Below are 18804 nucleotides of genomic sequence, written 5' to 3'. Positions count from 1 at the left end.
TCAGTGGACCCAAACTAGGCAACCAACAATGCTGCTAAGTCTCCCCAACCAGGGCCTGAGAATGCAGTCTTCTCAAGCACCCAGAATGGGGAATGGGCCTCCCACTCTGGGATCCACTGCTGCTGTTTGGGAAGGTGGGGATAAAAGAGGTATGTAGGACTGCCAAAGGGCTGTTACTCTTGGGGAGTGCTGGTGCGGGACTCCCAGGAAGAGCAGGCAGAAGGAGGGAGAAAAGCCTGCCTGGAGAATCCCCATTAACTTCATCTTGTGATTTCATTGTCACAGCCACTCAGAACAGGTTTAGCCCCGGGGGCAGGCTCTTGGGAGCCTCCGATTTGATAATGTGCTCACCTCGTGCTGTGGGACAAGACCTCACCACGAGCCCTATTAGTGGGTGAGAAAGGACTCCCTGGCTGCCCTACTGCACAGGGCATCAGTCATACTCCAAAACTAACACCCCGGCCATGTGCTCGGGTGTTACCTTTGTGTCCGGTGCTCCCCTGGTGGGATTAGTGCAGTGACACTCCTTGATATTTTCAGGGCTCATTTTGAGAACTGTCATGGCAACTAACATGATAATGCTCTTTACCCCATGGCTGGGGGATCGCTAGAAACAACCAGATTGTTCACTTTAACTCGAATGTCAGCACAATTATTTTAACACCAAGTGTGTCAGGTTTGACTCCATATTCCGGAAATTAATTTTAGAGCGGCAGGGAAATAAAATGGCATACTTCTTTGAGCTTTGTTACAACATGTTCATGCAGCAAACTGCGAAGAAAATGTAGTAATTAGAGGTTAAATTAATCCTTGACAGACAAGCGGCTTAGAAACGCTGTGCCCTCCTCCCGAAGCCTAGCATAATGCATGCCAGTCTTTCAGAATTAGACACGCAAACCATGTGACGTTGGCAACTGCACCAAAACTACTGTCCCACTTAAAATTCCGAGGCTGGTGCTGGAACTTCCAGAGGCAGATATTAACACTGAGATCTCATTAAGAGCCAAACCCAAACAACCTCCCACCATTGCCAGAGGAGCCCACCCAGCCAAGCCCTCCACAGGGCTGGCTGCCCGACTCTCTGACAGCAACTCGAAAACGAGACACACACTCCCTTCTAATTCTTAATTTACAATCTCCATTCTCCGGCTACTTCCAGACTTCGAGTTCAGATTCTAATATGCCCCTTTGCTGTCCTAACAACGCTGAGCAAAGCACACATTGACACAGGGCAGATTATATTACACCACAGTTACAAGCGCTCCCCCTCCGTTGGCTGCATTTCTTTTGACCGCATTTGCTCTGCCTCAAAAGGAAAGCCTGTCTGTCCACACATGGGTGCAAAATGGATGTTCTACACTTGACTGAGAACTAGAGACCAGGGTTCTGTCAACTCTGGGCTCCGTTTACTGTGGCCCCATAGGAAAGTCAGATGCTTCTCTGGGCCTCAGTTTCCTCTTCTGTAAAATCATGGGGTTTTACTCTTCCAGCTGTAAGATTCTCCATCTTTCGACACCTGAGTTTGCAGGTGAGGTGGTGTGCCTGTGCTAACTATGTACAGGTGCAATGGGCAACCGACTAGCAGAGCCACAGTAAGGAAGGCAGAGCTGGGTCCTGTCTTCCTCCCCCCACTCTGTCACAGCACGCTGCCGAAGCTGAGAGTGGAATTTCGGATTCAAATGCAGGAAAAAATAGAAATGCATTACTTGTGGGGTGAGGGTGGAGCTGGGACAATTGGACCAAGAACTTGGAATTCCTCAATGTGTTCAGAATTACTTGACTTTGTTTTTGTCCTGTCTTTATGCTCCAAAGACCCACACTTTCCTCTCACAGGTGAATACAAGCTGGGGCCATCAGGCCCTGTTGACCTGGATGCCATTAACTAGCTCAGGTGCTGTGGCCTCCAATGATCTCTTCCAAAATCAGCAGAAAACTGTCCCTATGGTCTAGTGTCTAGATACTCGCACAGGTGGAAGAAAGGGGAAAAAATCAATGGCTGGCCTGCTAGGCCCTCTTCCAACAACATGATATTCCCTGGTCCGCTCCATCCTTCTCTGAACCTCAGGGAACAATTCTCAGCCTTAAGAAAATGGCATTTCCCAAAATCCACTTACTGGTTATTTACTTGGCAGAACAAGCAGCAGGGCACATGGGAGGGTAAGGTAGCTTCCCCCACCCGCTCACCGAGGAAATGGGGGTCTGGGAGGCTCCAACTGGGTTGTGCAGAAAGGGGCACTGGCTGTGTCGGGGTCAGAGGGCAGCCGGGCAGGACTGAGTTGCCATGGTGGGTAGGGGCGGGGGGGTCCTCCTCCAGGGGCAGAAAGAGCCCACCCTCTTGCAGGCCAAGGAAGGGAGGGAGTAGTCTGAAGCTGGGGCCTCAGGGAGGCCCAGGATAGCCAATCTGGGCAAGGAAAGCTCTCCTAAACTTTGCAAAGAGCTTTTTGCTTCTTGCTCCCAAACCCTCCTTAGGCCCCGTCTCTGGAAGCCTTTATTCTGGGAGCTCAGTGCCTACAGCCAGGGAGGCCCCTTGCTATTCCCTCCCCCGGGGGGAATATTTTTGAACTGTTTCATATCTGATTGCTTTGGATATTATAAAGACGTCAGATTTTAGGAGAAAACTCGAGGTTTGAAGGAAACCAGGGAGGCTCTGTGAAGGGGAGAAAGAAAGCAACCAGAGTTGGGGGGTGGAGGCAGGGAAATGAGGTAACCCAACTCTTTTGCTTCTGTCTCCTCCTCTGGAAGAAAATGCTCTTGGGGCTTCAGCAGCCCCGGGCTGGTAATTTGGGAGCAGGACCCCACAGGACTATGCACCTCCAATCTTGGCATGTAAATATCCTATAACACAAGCTACTGTTTCTTACCTCCATGGGGAACCCCCTGACTAAATGTCCTGACAGCTCCATGGGGCCTTTTCTTCTTCCTTTGACACCTTTACAGACTAAAGAACAACAATGACACAGCAAAAATAAGAAGTAATAAGCATTTGCAACACAGTCTCTTCAGGTTCATTCGGATTTATGAAATTTTCCTCCTTGAAGTACTGAAGATGTTTAAGGACCCAATGCCTACAAAACGAGGCCGGTTCCAATTGAGCTTTGCAATGCTTTTTTCCTGCCATACAGTTGACTGGTGCTGCCTAGGTTACCCCTCGGTGGCGTTGTGAGAGGTGTATGATGGGAATTGGTTTATTGTGCTGATCCATAGTAACTGGCTCCTGTTCCTCCATCATTTATCTCCCTCCCCAGTGACATCTGGGTTGGTCTATTCACACTCTCAGCATTCTATCTGCTCCAACAAACACTCAGCCTTTTCTGCTTGGATAAGGAGTTTTTTAGTTACATCCATTATATGTGTATCAACATTTATGGCAGCAAGATAATTGCCAAAGAACTCAGAGGATAAAGAGTCCTTCTTCATAATGTTCACCCCTGCCCCTTTAAAAAATCAATATTAACATCAAGTACGACAGCAGCAGGTTCTTACATGGCTGCTGTATCCTCAAAGTTGGAAATGTGATTAAAACAAAAAAAAAACAGCTGGATTAGGAAGAAAAGAAAAGGTTCAACAATGGGTTCAGAACCCACACCCCAGTGGTGCACGTGTGTGCGGATGGAAGGCCTTTTTGTCTTTGAAACCTTTGCTAAATAACTGCAAAGCAGCAAATCTGCTCTACATTAGATGAGTCCTTTGGAAATATGCCAGTCTACTCTAAAGAGTTTAGATCCCGTTATCTGTATACCAACCCAATGATTAGGAGGCCTGCCATCAATAGGAGTATTGGACAAGAGAAACTTTGGGTTGATTTCTGATGTCCACTGTCTCTGATTCTGGGTTAGAAGTTCACGCTTGCAAAAGACACAAAAAGGGGAACACTTCACACTTTTGTATTGTTTTGATTGGCCTTCTGCCATTTTTTAACTCCTCCTTTTTATCCTTGCCCTTCAAAATATGAGCCCCTTTTCATTATCTGTCTAGCTGTTTCCCAATGACAAGGTTGAACTTGATGTTTCACTTTCCCAGAAAATGACTATTTCATTCACAAACTATAGTGTTTTAGAACTGGAAGGGACTCAGACTCAGAGGTCATGGGATTGGGGGAGAGAAAGGATGGACTTGTCCAAGATCACTCTGCTAATTAGTGGGCAGAACTTTCTAGAACACAAGTTTCCCAGCTCCTAGGCTAATGATCTGTGCAATGCACTGTTGCAGAAAAAATAATCAGAATCTTAAAAAAAGGGGGTTTATTCAATGCCATCCCCATCAAGCTACCAATGACTTTCTTCACAGAATTGGAAAAAACTACTTTAGAGTTCATATGGAACCAAAAAAGAGCCTGCGTTGCCAAGACAATCCTAAGCCAAAAGAACAAAGCTGGAGGCATCATGCTACCTGACTTCAAACTATACTACAAGGCTACAGTAACCAAAACAGCATGGTACTGGTACCAAAAAAGAGATATAGACCAATGGAACCGAACAGAGCCCTCAGAAATAATACTACACATCTACAACCATCTGATCTTTGACAAACCTGACAAAAACAAGAAATGGGGAAAGGATTTCCTATTTAATAAAAGGTGCTGGGAAAACTGGCTAGCCATATGTAGAAAGCTGAAACTGGATCCCTTCCTTACACCTTATACAAAAATTGATTCAAGATGGATTAAAGACTTAAATGATAGACCTAAAACCATAAAAACCCTAGAAGAAAACCTAGACAATGCCATTCAGGACATAGGCATGGGCAGGGACTTCATGTCTAAAACACCAAAAGCAATGGCAACAAAAGCCAAAATTGACAAATGGGATCTAATTAAACTAAAGAGCTTCTGCAAATCAAAAGAAACTACCATCAGAGTGAACAGGCAACCTACAGAATGGGAGAAAATTTTTGCAACCTACTCATCTGACAAAGGGCTAATATCCAGAATCTACAAAGAACTCAAACAAATTTACAAGAAAACAAACAAACAACCCCATCAAAAAGTGGGCAAAGGATATGAACAGGCACTTCTCAAAAGAAGACATTTATGCAGCCAACAGACACATGAAAAAATGCTCATCATCACTGGCCATCAGAGAAATGCAAATCAAAACCACAATGTGATACCATCTCACACCTGTTAGAATGGCGATCATTAAAAAGTCAGGAAACAACAGGTGCTGGAGAGGATGTGGAGAAATAGGAACACTCTTACACTGTTGTTGGGACTGTAAACTAGTTCAACCATTGTGGAAGACAGTGTGGCGATTCCTCAAGGATCTAGAACTAGAAATACCATTTGACCCAGCCATCCCATTACTGGGTATATACCCAAAGGATTATAAATCATGCTGCTATAAAGACACATGCACACGTATGTTTATTATGGCACTATTCACAATAGCAAAGACTTGGAACCAACCCAAATGTCCATCAATGATAGACTGGATTAAGAAAATATGGCACATATACACTATGGAATACTATGCAGCCATAAAAAAGGATGAGTTCATGTCCTTTGTAGGGACATAGATGAAACTGGAAACCATCATTCTCAGCAAACTATCGCAAGGACAAAAAACCAAACACCGCATGTTCTCACTCATAGGTGGGAATTGAACAATGAGAACACTTGGACACAGGAAGGGGAACATCACACACCAGAGCCTGTCGTGGGGTGGGAGGAGGGGGGAGGGATAGCATTAGGAGATATACCTAATGTAAATGACGAATTAATGGGCGCAGCACACCAACATGGCACATGTATACACATGTAACAAACCTGCACGTTGTGCACATGTACCCTAGAACTTAAAGTATAATAACAAAAAAAAGGGTTTACTGTATATTGAGGCTCCTTTAAAGAAGAGGTATAGTCCAGCTATTTTCAGAAAAGCCACTTGTCTAAGATCAGTTTCTCCCCTTTCATAACCCCAAATAGTAATTGAGTTTCCTAGGGACCATCCATTAACAGGTGCATTTTGTGCCTTTAGGTGATCAATTTAAAAGGGAAGAAAATATATTAAACATGCTGGCTAAGCTAAAAAAAATCCCTTTCCTTAGTAAAAAGGATTGACAATAGTGAATCTGCTACCTTAAGACGCAGTGAATCTGTAGCCCCCACCCCCACCCCAGAAACAGGGTATTTCCTGGTGGAGTGTAAAAATTCAATGACGTTCCTATTTCAACCCACACATCTGTGTCACTGTCAGCGTCAGTGGCAGGAAAACAGACGAAGTCACCCTTTGCTAATGATTTCCTAACATGGAATTTCCTTGTATCTCCTAAAGGCTTTCTTCTTCCAACGCCAAACTGTTCCCCACCCCCCACCCCAACACATTGTACTGAAGAAAAACTGAAAATGGTCACAGCCGGAAGAGGATGATTTTTAAGGAGATCTTGTAAGGAAAAGCTTCAGCTCTTTGTGATATTTTTAAAGGGGGAAAGGGGGGAAAGACTGCTAGTTTTTTCCGAAGCTGAACAAAACAGAGAGATTTCCTCTCAGGCATCTGGAAATCTCTCAGCCCCACCTCTTTCTTCCTTTTTTCCTGCCTCTTCTGTCCCAAGTTCCACTTTGAGCAACATTCTTACTTCAGTACTGAAAGAAACACTCACACATCGCAGGCAGGCACCGGGAGAGGACAGGGCGGCCCCCAGAGCAGGGAGCAGGCATTGGAGAACCACCAAGCACAAAGCAGTATAGGAGCCCATCACTTTTCCCCTCTGGAGAATATCCTATTTAATATGCAAACTGGTCATGAAGTGAAAAGAGGGCTGTTACTTTAAGGGGAAGAAGCTGATTAGCTGCTCTGGCTGGCAGCAAACAGCTGGTCTGTCCGGCAGGTTCAAGGCCATTTCAGCTTCTCTCTTATGGAGGCACCATATGTTCCATCTCGCACATCAGCAGCTTTATTTTCCAATGATCTTGCTCCAGAAGAGAAGCACAAAGGGGGGAGGAGAAGGCAGAACCAGTAGTTTACCCTTTGATTACTTTCTGGTGGTTTTAGATGCAGTTGCGATGTGTGTGTGCGCGTTGGGGGTGTTAACGCTTCATCTTCTACTCCAAAGACCAGAGGACAAATGTTTGACCAGCACTTATCAATAACCTCCAGAGATGGGAGGGGAGTAGGAGAAAGATATGCAAAAAGGCACAAATAAAACGTCGACATCAGATTAAATGGAAGTAGGAGGGGCGGAGGCGGCCAGAGAGCGGGTGGAATCTGACTTCGCTTGGGAGACCCACCAGCCCGAGCTTGGGCCCCGCCCACTTTCCTTATTTGTCACTTTTTTCTTTTCAGTATTCCCTTCCCGAACAAACTCCATGAGAGACACCGACCACTTTGGGGCACAGGGGCGGAGCAGGCCAACAGAATGGCGAAAGGTTACTTCTAACATTATATTTGACATTCCTCAGTGCAAGCCCTGGTTCTCGAAAGTTTTAGGGGGGCAGTTATAAGGGACAAGGACCCGCTAAGTCGTCAATCCAACTAAAGCTGGCAGCTTTAGTGTCAGGCGCTAGGTTAGGTGCAGAGGGAGCAGGCCAGCGCGCGGTCACAGTAGCACGCTCATCCTCACTGCCCGCCTAGGCTACACGAACCCCGGAGGCGGCGGCTCCCACTGCCTCCGCGCCTCCAAACAAAGGGCGCTCGGAGAGTTTGAGCCCTTGTGTGTGGAGGGGCGGAGGGTGTGGCAGGAGGGCGCGGGAAGAAATGAGGCGTGTAGCCAGACGCGGGTGGCCTAAGCCTCCGAGCTGCCGCCTCCGTCTTAGCCACCGGCGGGCGCGACAGCTGCCCTGAGCTCCGGCGGCGAGGGGCGCCCGCTGCAAAGCGAAACCAAGGAAAGGGCGCCCCCTATGCCCGAGCCCGGCGAGCGCATCGGCGAGTCGCGTCTGCCCACCCCGCTGAGCGCTTGCAGCCTAGGGCCTCTGCGCGCGCCCGCCAGCTCGCAGTGCAGTCCACTGGGCCGTCCCGGCCGCCGGGATTTAGGGTGTCCAGGGCTGGCAGGCCGGGCGTGCAGCGAGGGCCGGGGCTGGGGCTCCGTGCGCCTTCGTGGGTTCCCGCAGAGGGTCCTCGAAACACAGCCCCCTCCCCCATCGCCTACACTTGCCCTCCTGTCCCGAGCGGCTCGAAACCACTTGGAGACAGCCGCCCCCGCCCCCTGCCTCTGCGTCCCTTTTCCCCTTCCCTCTCTCCAGCCTCCTGGGAAACAAAGGGGCTTTTTAGAAAGCGGATTGTTGGCGGCGGCGGCGGCGCGGGTGGGAGGGAGGGGGGATCTATAAAGACAAGAAGAGGTGGGAGGGAGGGAAGGAAAGAAGCTGCGCGGCCTCCAGGGGCCCAGAGCTGCGGTGGCGGCCGGGAAGCCCCGGCGGGTGCACGGTCGACCCCGCCCGGCCGGTGGGCACTTGGGCGGCAACCCACGCCTGCCAAGAGCTGGGCCGCGCCGCTGCGATGTCGCTCGCCAGCTCACCGCAACCGGGGAACACAATTCCTCAGCCGCGGTCCGGGGCCGCTGGGGGCGGCGCAATTCCCGCGGGGGTCTACCCCGGGAGACCCAGGCCCTCTCCCCAGCCAACTCTTTCAAAATTGCTCGGTCTCAGGGAGACTTTGCGCCTTTGTTCCAGTGCAGCCGCCTCTAGTAAGCTCGGCTCGCTCGCCCTCGCAGACAATGTCCTGGAGCCGGCCTCGGTTTGCTTACCCGTGAACAGCACGTTCACCGTGAGGACCGCGCCCCCGGGGGGCACCGTGCTGCCAAACAACAACGACAAGCCACCCCAGCAAAAGGAGCCCCTTCTTCCCACGTCCCCCAGCCACGCTGTGCTCCCGCCCGCTCACACACACCCACACTCGGGGTGCCCAGGTCAGCCGCACCCAGCTGCAGGAGCGCGGCGGGAGCGAATGCCCCAGCCCAAGGCGTGTGTTTGCACAGGTTCCGATGGCTTCAGGGCCGAGCTTTCTGGCAGGCTAATCCTATTAGTGTCTGCTCAGTCCGAATCTAATCACGGATCAGAATCAGACGACATCTCCAGCTTTCCAGGAGGCTTCGGACACACTGCATTGGGACGGAGCCTGGCCAAGTCAACTGGCCGAGAAAAGTATTTGGCGGCGCTCCGGGGGGCTTCCCGCCCGCGCTAGCCGGCGCCGGGCGCCCAGCTCTGTCGTCGCGCGGATGCTGGGGAACCTGAAGCGCGGACTCTGACGCAGGGGTGCCGGGGCTGCTCCGCAGGAACCCAGTCCGGGCTGCCCTGAACACCAGCTCACCTCCGGGCTGCTCTTCCCAGGAGCTGGCAGGGGAGGGAGTGCAGGGCAGCGGGTTCGGCGCGCACACTCCACACTCTCGCTCAGAGGCGGCAAACAGCGTTGGGGTGGGGGAATCCTTCACCCAGCGCCCACTGCCTACTGGCCTGGGCTCAGGGAGCTGGCATGTGAAGGCACCGTCGCCGGTGACACCCAGGCTGCAAGCGACCCGGGGGTGCTGGGACAGAGTGGGAGCCTCCCGGTAGCCCAGCGTAGCCCGAGGAGCCCGGGCAGCTTGCGCCCTTCTACCTTTCCTCCCCGGTACGTGGCTGCTCCCGCCGGATTTCAGACGCCCGATGGGCGCGGAGCCAAAGGCCGTGGTCTCCGGCGTTTCGAGCTGCGCCCAGCCCAGTCGGGCTGGTTCGAGAAGGGGGCGGCCGCCCGCAGCGCCAGGTGGGCCGTGTGCTCAGAGCAAACTTTAGGGTCTACCGACTCGAAGCACCCCGGGACCCCGATCCTCAGCGATGGGGACCATAACTGGGGGCTACAGTGTACCCCGGAATCCCCAGAACAGTCGGACCTCCTGCGCCCGCCCTCAGCCTTACCGTGCTGCAGAGCTCCGGCGGCGGCGGGGGCAGTGTCCGAGGGGCGGGCGGCCGCCGGCGCGGGCAGCCTGGCCTCAGGCGGCCGCCAAGGAACCCAACCCTGTTGCAGATCACCCCCTGGCTAGCGGCCGGTGCCCCCGCGCCCGCCCGCCGCCGGCCGCTTCAGCTCGCGGCCAAGTTCATGCTGGCGGCGCTGCAGTGGCGGCCTCAATCTGCTCGCTCCATTCCCACCGCCCGGCTCCGCGCCGCGCGCCCGGAAGGTGGAGTTTCGGGGGTTTAAGTTACTGATAGGCATTTCTCACTGCTGTGTCACTCGGGGAGGAGGAGACACGCACGCCGCACACTCACACACCCTCACACTCACGGCGACGAGCGGCTCCGGCCTTAAAGGGGAAGCCGCGCTGCCCTGCCCGCGACCCCGCCAGCCCGAAGCCTGGAAACTCAGGGTTTCCACTCCGGGATGGGGCGGCGGGCAGCCAAAGCGCTGCGGCAGCCCAAAGGGCCTCCCGGGCCCTCCCACCAGTCTTTAGAGGAGAAAGCGGCCGCAAGCTGGCTTCGCTGTTGCTGCCTCATTTCTCCAGTCGGCTCGAACCAGGGCAGCTGGGGAGGGATCGGAGGGGCGGAAGGGGCATCGGTGCACTCACTTTGGCTGCTCCGCACTCAGTGGAGGGTGGTCTGTGCCCCCGGCGTCAGCTGGCTTGCCTAGGTGGTGCGCTGGTGGAAAGAGGCGACAGCAGGGTTACCGGAGCGCCTCCAGCAGACAGAGCCCGCCGGAGGGCCGCAGGCGGGGCCCGGCGCGCTTGGGAAACCCGCACGCCGAAGGTAGACTTTCCGCGTCTGGGGAAAGCGAGCTGGTGAGCCGTGCGTGGCCGGGACACACGAAGAGCGAGCACGGAGAGCCGAAAGCCAGCGGTCATCAGTGACAGGGAGAGAGAGCGCTCAGGACCGAGAGACCAAGAGAGACAGGAGACCGTACAAGACACAGAGAAGGCAGAGACTGAGAGACAGATACCGAGAGAGGTACCGGCAGAGATAGAGGTAGAGACACGATGGAGGGAGAGGAGAGGAGAGGAGAGGAGAGGAGAGGAGAAGCGAGGAGAGGAGAGGAGAGGAGAGGAGAGGAGAGGAGAGGAGAAGCGAGGAGAGGAGGAAAGAAGGAGAGGAGGAAAGAAGGAGAGGAGGAGAGGAGGAGAGGAGGAAAGAAGGAGAGGAGGAGAGGAGGAGAGGAGGAAAGAAGGAGAGGAGGAGAGGAGGAGAGGAGGAGAGGAGGAAAGAAGGAGAGGAGGAGAGGAGGAGAGGAGGAAAGGAGGAAAGAAGGAGAGGAGGAGAGGGACCAGAGAACAAGAGAGCTTGCAAGAGGAATGACAGATACCCGGAGGACCCTGAAGTGTCACAGGGACGGGAGTCTCATCACAAAGTAGCCTATTCAGCCCCCATCCCCCTTCCCATTTTCACCAGAGCCTGACCCTAGGGCTGGCGGCCAGGCCCTTCTCCTCCCCTCGCCGTGGGAGGGGCACTCACCTGCAGTGGGTGGCTGCTGGGTGGGTAGCGCCAGTCCCTCCGCCCACGCATCCGCTCACCAGCTCGCGCCCTGACTGCCAAACAGACCCGCGGTGGCGGCAGCGGGGACCAGGGCTCTCAGGTGGCAGTTAGTGAACTGCGCCCGCTCCATCCCGGCCGAGTGCCCCACTCCCCACTTCCCAGTCCCCCACCCTCAGCGCGGACGCTGTCGGCGTCGCCCGCCAGTACGCTTAGCTCAGAGTCCAGGCTCGCTGGCCAGTCTCCCGTTCCACTGGACCAGGCCACGCGATGCTCCCGCCCAAGCTGGGCTGGATTGGCTCCCTCCGCAGTCATCCCAAGACGGACACCTGCGGCTTCTGCAGGAACACAGGTTCCTTGGGAACTGCCGGGCGGGCCAGCGCGCCCTGTCCACCATCTGCCCTGGCGCCGAGGCCAGCGACTCCCCTCCCACCTATCCCACCTCCCGGGTATTTGGCTGCACCCCTTCTCCAGGATCCCCTCCCCGGGTGCGTTTCCTAACCTGGACTTCTCCAGCCGATGGCAGCTGCAGGGGCTGAGCACAACCCGGGAACGCCGCGTCTGCTCCGACAGCAGCAGCGCTCAGCTCCTGTCCGCACCTCTGAGTAGCAACCTGTCACCAACACATCTGGTCACGCTCAGCGGAGCTGCAGGCCACGAATAAAGGGGTGGGCCTGCCGCCCACTAGGCCCCTCCTTCCCTCCACGCCCACGCTCTCGGCCCTCGGAAAGCGCTGGGGCCACCTCCGAGAACCCAGCGAGATCCCTTCGTGGGCTACGTAGGCGCAGTGAGGTTGGGCGATTGCCTCCTAGCGTTTCACGAAGTTACCTGGAGGAAGAGCGGCGTCCAGGCCCAACCACGAGACACATGCAGGGGCTGTGGCTTCGCAGCCCCAGCTCTGCCAGGATGCGCCCAGCCCAACGGGGCGAGGCTGGGGGTACACAGTTCGGCAGGGCAGTTGTGAAGGAATCTGCCTTGTCTGGGTCCAGTCCTGTCTGCTCTGCAAAGGGCAAGCAGCCAGAAGAGGTTATTGCTCTCTGGTGACTGAACCTTACCTTCAAGGCCCTCCAGGGAGAGCTAGAGTCATCTCAGGGTTGCCAGTGCCCCGGTAGAACAGAACTGCGAGAGTGCGGGAGTCCCTTGAAGGAAATCTGATTAAACAAAGCCGAATGGGAGATGGCCATGCCTATCACACAGCATTGGCAGGATGCTTTTAAAATTCTATCTGCAACCTCAAAGTGCACTAGCCAAGGAGATGGAAGGTGGGTTTCTGTTCCCAGAACCTCCATTCAACCCTCGGATCACTTGCTCTCATCTTCCTCAGTGGGACAAATGATGCCCATTCCCCTAGAGCATCGTAAGAAGCCTGTAATATCACAGCCACACGTCTGCGAGATGGCTAACTGCCTGCTTGGCACCAGCACCTGGATGGCCACTAGAAATCGCAAACTCCACATAACCTGACTGAACCGAGCTCCTGATCATCCCCCAAGTGTGCCCAGCCCATAGTCTGCTACCTCAGTTCATGGCTACTCCATCCTTCATGTTGCCCAGGCAGAAAGCCCTGGAATCCTCCCTGATTCTTCTCTCTTGCTCACACCTCACAGCCAGTCCGGTAGACAATTCTGCCGTCTGCATCATCAGAATGTATCCGCAATGTCAGTCTGCTCATCCATTGCTCCCCCCGGGTACCAGCCAGCAGCCTCTCCCCCCAGGATTACTCCAGTAGCTGCCGCACAGACCGCCCTCATTCCTCCTTCCCTTCAACCCTCTCCTTGCAGTCTATTCCCCCATCTCTGTGACAAACCCCACAGTGACTCCCCATTGCACTCAAAGTAGAACTGAAGTGCTTCTAGTGGCCTCTGGGGCCCTTCAGGCATGTCCCTCCTCTATCTCAATAACGTCATCTTCCCTCCACTCACTCTGCTCCAGCCACACAGACCTCCCAACTCTTCCTCAACACATAGATACATTCCTGCTATACTTAGGACTTTTGCTTTAGCTGTTCCCTTGGGCTGGAATTCACTTCCCCCAGATATCTCTGGGCTGGCTCCCTCATTTCCTTTAGTCTTGACACAAATGTCACCTGGCCACCCTATGTAACATTTCAAAGCCCTACGCCCATCTCTGGCACTTCCTCTCTCCTTCCCAGCTTTGTTTTCTCTTTAGCGCTTACCGCTAGCTGACCTCCTCTATAAGTTAGATCCCAAGAGGGTAGCGGTCAGCGTCTGTTTTGTTCGCTGCTGTCTTCCCAGCTCCCAGCACAGTGCCTGGCATGGAGTATCTGTTCAATGAATGTTAGTAGATTCTGCTTTCCTGGGACTTTTCAGGAAACTCTGGGGGCCACCGCACTATACACACCCACTGGAAAAGGGGCCCATAGATGTCATCACATTTGAAGGTGGTTCATTACCTAAACAAAGGTTAAGAAGGCTGGAGGGCAGGCAAAGAGCTTTGTGTTAATGACACGAAACCAACTTTGGGTCATGTCACCAAGGGGCAGTGTGGCACACATGCACTGGTGGCAGTCTTACAGGCAGTCACCAAGGTACAGAGAGTGATTCCTTCAGTTACTGGTGGAAAGAGGTTTCCTTGTGGTTGTCACCTAGGGTATCCCAAGGTTGATGGACAAATGGGAGAGGAGGACGGAGACAGAGGCTGGGTGAGGACTTTCTCTTCACTGAGTAGACTGGCTCTGAGAGCCAGGGTCCTTTTTTCACCCAAAATGCAAGACCAAGTCTGCAGCTCAGCAGCACATCTTCCTCCATTAACGTAGAACTAGCCTGTGCTTTACCTGCAGGGTCCGCGTCCCCAGTGAGGTGTTGATCATCATCTCCATGTTCTAAATGAGGAAATCAGATACTCAGAGAGGTGGAGGCACGTATCCAGGGGCACACAACCCATGAGTGGTAAAGCAGTAAAGCAATTGGGCCTCAAAGCTTGGGCCATTTCCACTTGCTATGTGGCCACCCATGTTTAGTGTGTGTAGCCCTGGCCTGTGGGTCCAGGCAAGGAAAAGAATACCATGGGGTTTCAAGGAGCTGTCCTTCTCCTAGGGGAACTCCTGGTCCTTTTGCTGAGTGGTTGCTAAACAAAAAAGCTGGGCTTAGGCTACTGAGGTCCAGAGATACCATGCCGGGGCCAATATGAGCCCTGTCTTTGCTCTGACCCAAACCTGGAGCTCAATGGATTTGAAAAATAAAATCACCAGCCACCTGTCATTTATAGTCATATTCCTGTGAACAGATGGCAAGTTTTCCCAAGTTCATCTGACAAATGCTGGGACTTAACTGGGCAGCCTCTGGAATTCTGGGTGTGGCCTGCACAGGTAGGGGCCCATGGAGAACACATATGTTGACTGGAAAGATGAAACACACATCCAGTGGCTCTACTTCTCATTACTCCCATGCTCAAAAGCCTCCTGCGGCTTTCTACTGCTGACAGCACTAAATCCCAACATCTCAGCTTGACATGCAAGGCCCTCCATAGTGAGCACCAGTTTCTATTTACTTCTAGATTCTTCTCTTGGTACTTTCACACATGCACCTGGGTCTCCTGCTTGGCTGGACTGCTGACTGGACACCTAACAATTCCTGGTTCTTCCCCCTTCTGCCCCTTTGCTCATATATTTCCCATGCCAGCTCTCCTTTCAAAATCTTGCTTGGGTTGAGCACAGTGTATCACGCCTGTAATCCCAGCACTTTGGGAAGCCAAGGATGGAGAATTGTTTGAGCCCAGGAGTTCGAAGCCAGCCTGGGCAAGAAAGTGAGATTCCATCTCTGTTAAAAAAAAAAAATTCTGCCTGGCCTTCAAGGCTCATCTCAAAGGCCTTCTGCTCAATGAAGCTTGTCCTGAGTCCCATCGCAGCACAGGTGCCCTCCCTCCCTTGGACATCCTCGGCCCTAGCTGTCCTTTTCTGACACCGTAGGCCTTTGTCCTCAGTTCTTCCTTGTTTCACAGTTTAACAGTGCCTTTTGGGGTTTCCCCAAAGCCTCCCTGATGCACTCATGGCTAATCCTCAGCTGCAGTGGGTGTGTGTGTTGGGGGGTGTTCAGGGTACCCTCTGGATGGCAGAGTATGAATCCAGAGAGAGGAAGTGAGATGATGGATGTGGCCAGCACCTTCTGGCATCCACCGCTTCACCTCTAATGCTCAGAGGCCATTGGCTGTGCCCAACTGGAGGCCACCACGTCCACCTGCTCCCTTGGCTCCCAGCCCCCTACCGCCATGCCTCACTCAGCCAGGCAGACGCCACACCCAAGTCCCTCAGCAAAGCCAGAGACCCCCACCCCCCAGGCTCTTGAGCTCTAGGCTCCTGGGGCATTGGCTCAGGCCTTGTGGACTCCTCATCTGCATAGAGTCCTAGCCCCAGGAGACCTGAGTTCTCTGACCACAGCTTGCTGGAAGCCACAACCAACAGGAACACAGGAATGAGGACGGACAAGTGCCCTTGGGAAGGCCTAGGGTGACGACTACCCCATGCAGAGGAAGTGCAGGGAACTTGATCTGGGAGGCAAAAGGCCCTGGTGTACATCCAGATTCTGCTGTCTCCCAGCTGTACAACCTCCTGAGCCTCACAGGTCTCATTTGCAAAATGGAGTCACAGTAGTAACGGCCTTATTGGTGTGTAGTCAGGGTTTTAGTTCTGTCATGGACAGGACCACCCTAGTCAAGATGTCTACCCCATCAGTCATTAGCCCTCAGAGAAGAGGATGCTATTGTGATTGTTATCCTACATGCCCTAAAAGACAAGAGGCAGCCAGCCTTGAACCTAACCAAATGAAAAGTATTCGGACAAAAGCTCAGGTCTTGCATGTACGTTCAAAACATCTTGTGATATTGAACACTCTGCAAGTGCTTGATACGTCTGGCAAAAAAAAAAAAAAAAGATGAGTCTGTGCCAGGTAAGGAAACAGATTGGGGCACTCACAGAGGACACATCGGCATTTTGCCCCAGTGGGGCAGAGGAGAGCCACTGGGAAACAAGTTGACTTATTTCTTTTTGCTGTGTTCTTAAACAATTTTAATATTCTTGGGGATGTTGAAGAAACACAATAGAAACAAATGGGAAATTGTTAAAATATTGATTGTAATTTCCTGGCGACTTCACTGATTTAAAATACAGGAACCTTTAAGAAAAAAAAAGCCCTCATTAGCAAGCAAGCAGTTAATTAAGGGCCTGTAGAATGGTTTGCATCAATTTCACCATGAAACCAGAAAACTGTGGCTACAAGTCATTTTTTCCCCCCGTAGCTGCTTACTTACCATAAATGCTGTTTCCAAAATGCCATAGGTAATGCTACCAAAACCTAGATAAGGATGGGAAATGGTCATTTAAACAGAGATGGATAAACAATTTAGGGAATTAATGTAAATCCAGATGGCTGCCAGTTTCCCACTTGCACCATGCATAGGACTGAAAGACATTGTCAAAGCTCTTATATAGAAAAAAGTATGCAGATGGCATGCTAATTATTACTCTTCATGCAATGACATTATTTTCCAAGAGAAAAGGCACAACTCAGGACCCACATGGGAAGAGGCTCTACCCACTGTTCTAGGACCCTTCAGACCATTTGCAATTTTGTGACTTAAAAAGCGAAAACAACACAACTCTGGCCTATGCCTGTCCTAGCAACCATCTAGGCTGCTGCTGCACCATCACCACAATCATTCTCAAGGTTAATATGACCTAACGCCAGGAAACCAGCTGGGCCCACCGTCGGGCAGGCACACTTTCCAGGACGTCTGGAGAAAACCAATGTGCTCCAGGTGACCTGGGTTTGGAAATCACAATCATATAAGCAATAAAAGCAGCTAAAGCTTGAGGGCACACCTATTATGTGACAGGCCCTGTTCTTAACATCTATGAGCTCAATGACGCCTTGTAAAAACACATTTCAGGGCTAAGCGAACTGAGGCTCAGAGAGGTTAAGCAATTTTTCTGAGATCACACAGTCACTCACTGTGGAACCATGATTTGGATGTCTTAGGCAGTCTGGAACTGAGTGGCCTCAAGAGTAGCCTATTAACATAAAGCTCATCAGGGAGGAGGGAAGTAACATGTACTTCACACTTGGCTAGTTCTGTGCCTGGTGCTTCGCTAGCTGGCTTGCATCACCTTGTGAGAAAGGATGGTTACATTTTCAGAAATCTTGTCAACCCGTTGATGACACATTGGTAGCCTGAAATTGGCAATAGTGGGAATAGGCACACCACCAAAATGGGCAAATGCTACAAATCAGGACTGGTTGTTAAATATTTACCAACATACCATTGCACCACACGTGTTAGAGTCAGACTGCCTGGTTCAACTCCTGGCCCCAGCACTTACTGGGTGGCCTGGGGCAAGTTTCCTAATTTGTGAAATGGAGATAACAATAGTGCCCACCTCATCAGGTTGTTGCAATCATTAATTAATCCATGTAAATTACCTGGCACAGCATAAGTAATCAATTCACATTAGTTGTAAACATAAGTATACCACAACTACTACTACTACTTATTATTATTATCATCTTCGTTATTATATTTAGGCAGTCATTCACTTTCATCTAGAGTACAGCAACCATGTCCTAACTAGTCTCCTTTCCTCCAGTCTTGTCCTCTCCAATACATTCTCCTGACAGCCACTAGCGTAAATTTCCCAAATACAGATCCTTCCTTGCTTAAACTATTTCCTTGGCTCCCTCTAACCCTGAGGGCTAAAGTCCCACCTCCTTTGCTTAGGATATGCGGTCTACCTGACCTGCCTCTACTCCAAAATACCAAAATCGGTCATAGTTTGTTAGGGCTGCCATAACAAAGTGCCACAACCTAGGGGGCTTAAACAACAGATATTTCTTGTCTCACAGTTCTAGAAGCCAGAAGTCTGAAATCAAGGTGTGTCAGCAGGGTTTCTTCTGAGAGCTGTGAGGGAAGGATCTGTCTTAGGCCTTTCTCCCTGGCTTTAGATGGCCATCTTCTCCTTGTGTCTCTTTGCATTGTCTTCCTTTAATGCATACCTCTATGTCCAAATTTCTCTCTTTCATAAAGAACAACTGTCATATTGAATTAGGGCCCCCATCCTACTCCAGTATAACCGCATCTTAACTAATTTCATCTGCAATGACCCTATTTCCAAAGAAGGTCACATTTTGAGATACTGGAGGTTGAGACTTCAACATACAACTTCAACTTGGTACTTCGAGATATTGGAGGTTGGGACTTCAACATACAAATTTGGTGGGAGGACACAATTCAGCCAGTAACAGTCTGCCCTCTGGTCCCCAAAAGTGCACGTTTTTCTCATGCAAAAGACAGTCACTCCATCTCCACACCCCCTAAAGCCTTAGCCCATTCCAGCACCAACTCTCAGTCCATAATCTTATCTAAACATCATTTAAATTAGATATGGGTGAGACTGGGGGTATAATTCATCTTGGAGCAATGTTTCTCTCCATCTG

General features: G+C 51.8%; 1 protein-coding gene across 7 annotated transcripts in view; it reads right to left on the bottom strand.

The window, feature by feature from the left end:
• MAMLD1 (mastermind like domain containing 1) overlaps positions 1 to 11978 on the bottom strand; it is a 142119-nt gene extending 130141 nt beyond the window's left edge. Inside the window, exons 1-2 of one of the 7 annotated variants that reach the window (XM_055269260.2) lie at positions 11862 to 11978; positions 10465 to 10534 (exon numbers count right to left, since the gene is read on the bottom strand). The gene's annotated coding sequence lies outside the window, so the exon portion shown is untranslated. Of the gene's footprint in view, positions 1 to 9820; positions 10097 to 10464; positions 10535 to 11341; positions 11562 to 11861 lie in introns of those variants that run through there. The other 6 variants (XM_063635319.1, XM_055269266.2, XM_055269259.2 and 3 more) reach the window with 6 other exon arrangements.
• Between the last annotated feature and the right edge of the window lie 6826 nt (positions 11979 to 18804).

Source organism: Symphalangus syndactylus, chromosome X (genome assembly GCF_028878055.3).
Source record: "Symphalangus syndactylus isolate Jambi chromosome X, NHGRI_mSymSyn1-v2.1_pri, whole genome shotgun sequence".
In the NCBI taxonomy this organism is placed as follows: Eukaryota; Metazoa; Chordata; class Mammalia; order Primates; family Hylobatidae; genus Symphalangus; species Symphalangus syndactylus.
This window is presented reverse-complemented; position numbering and strand designations above follow the sequence as displayed.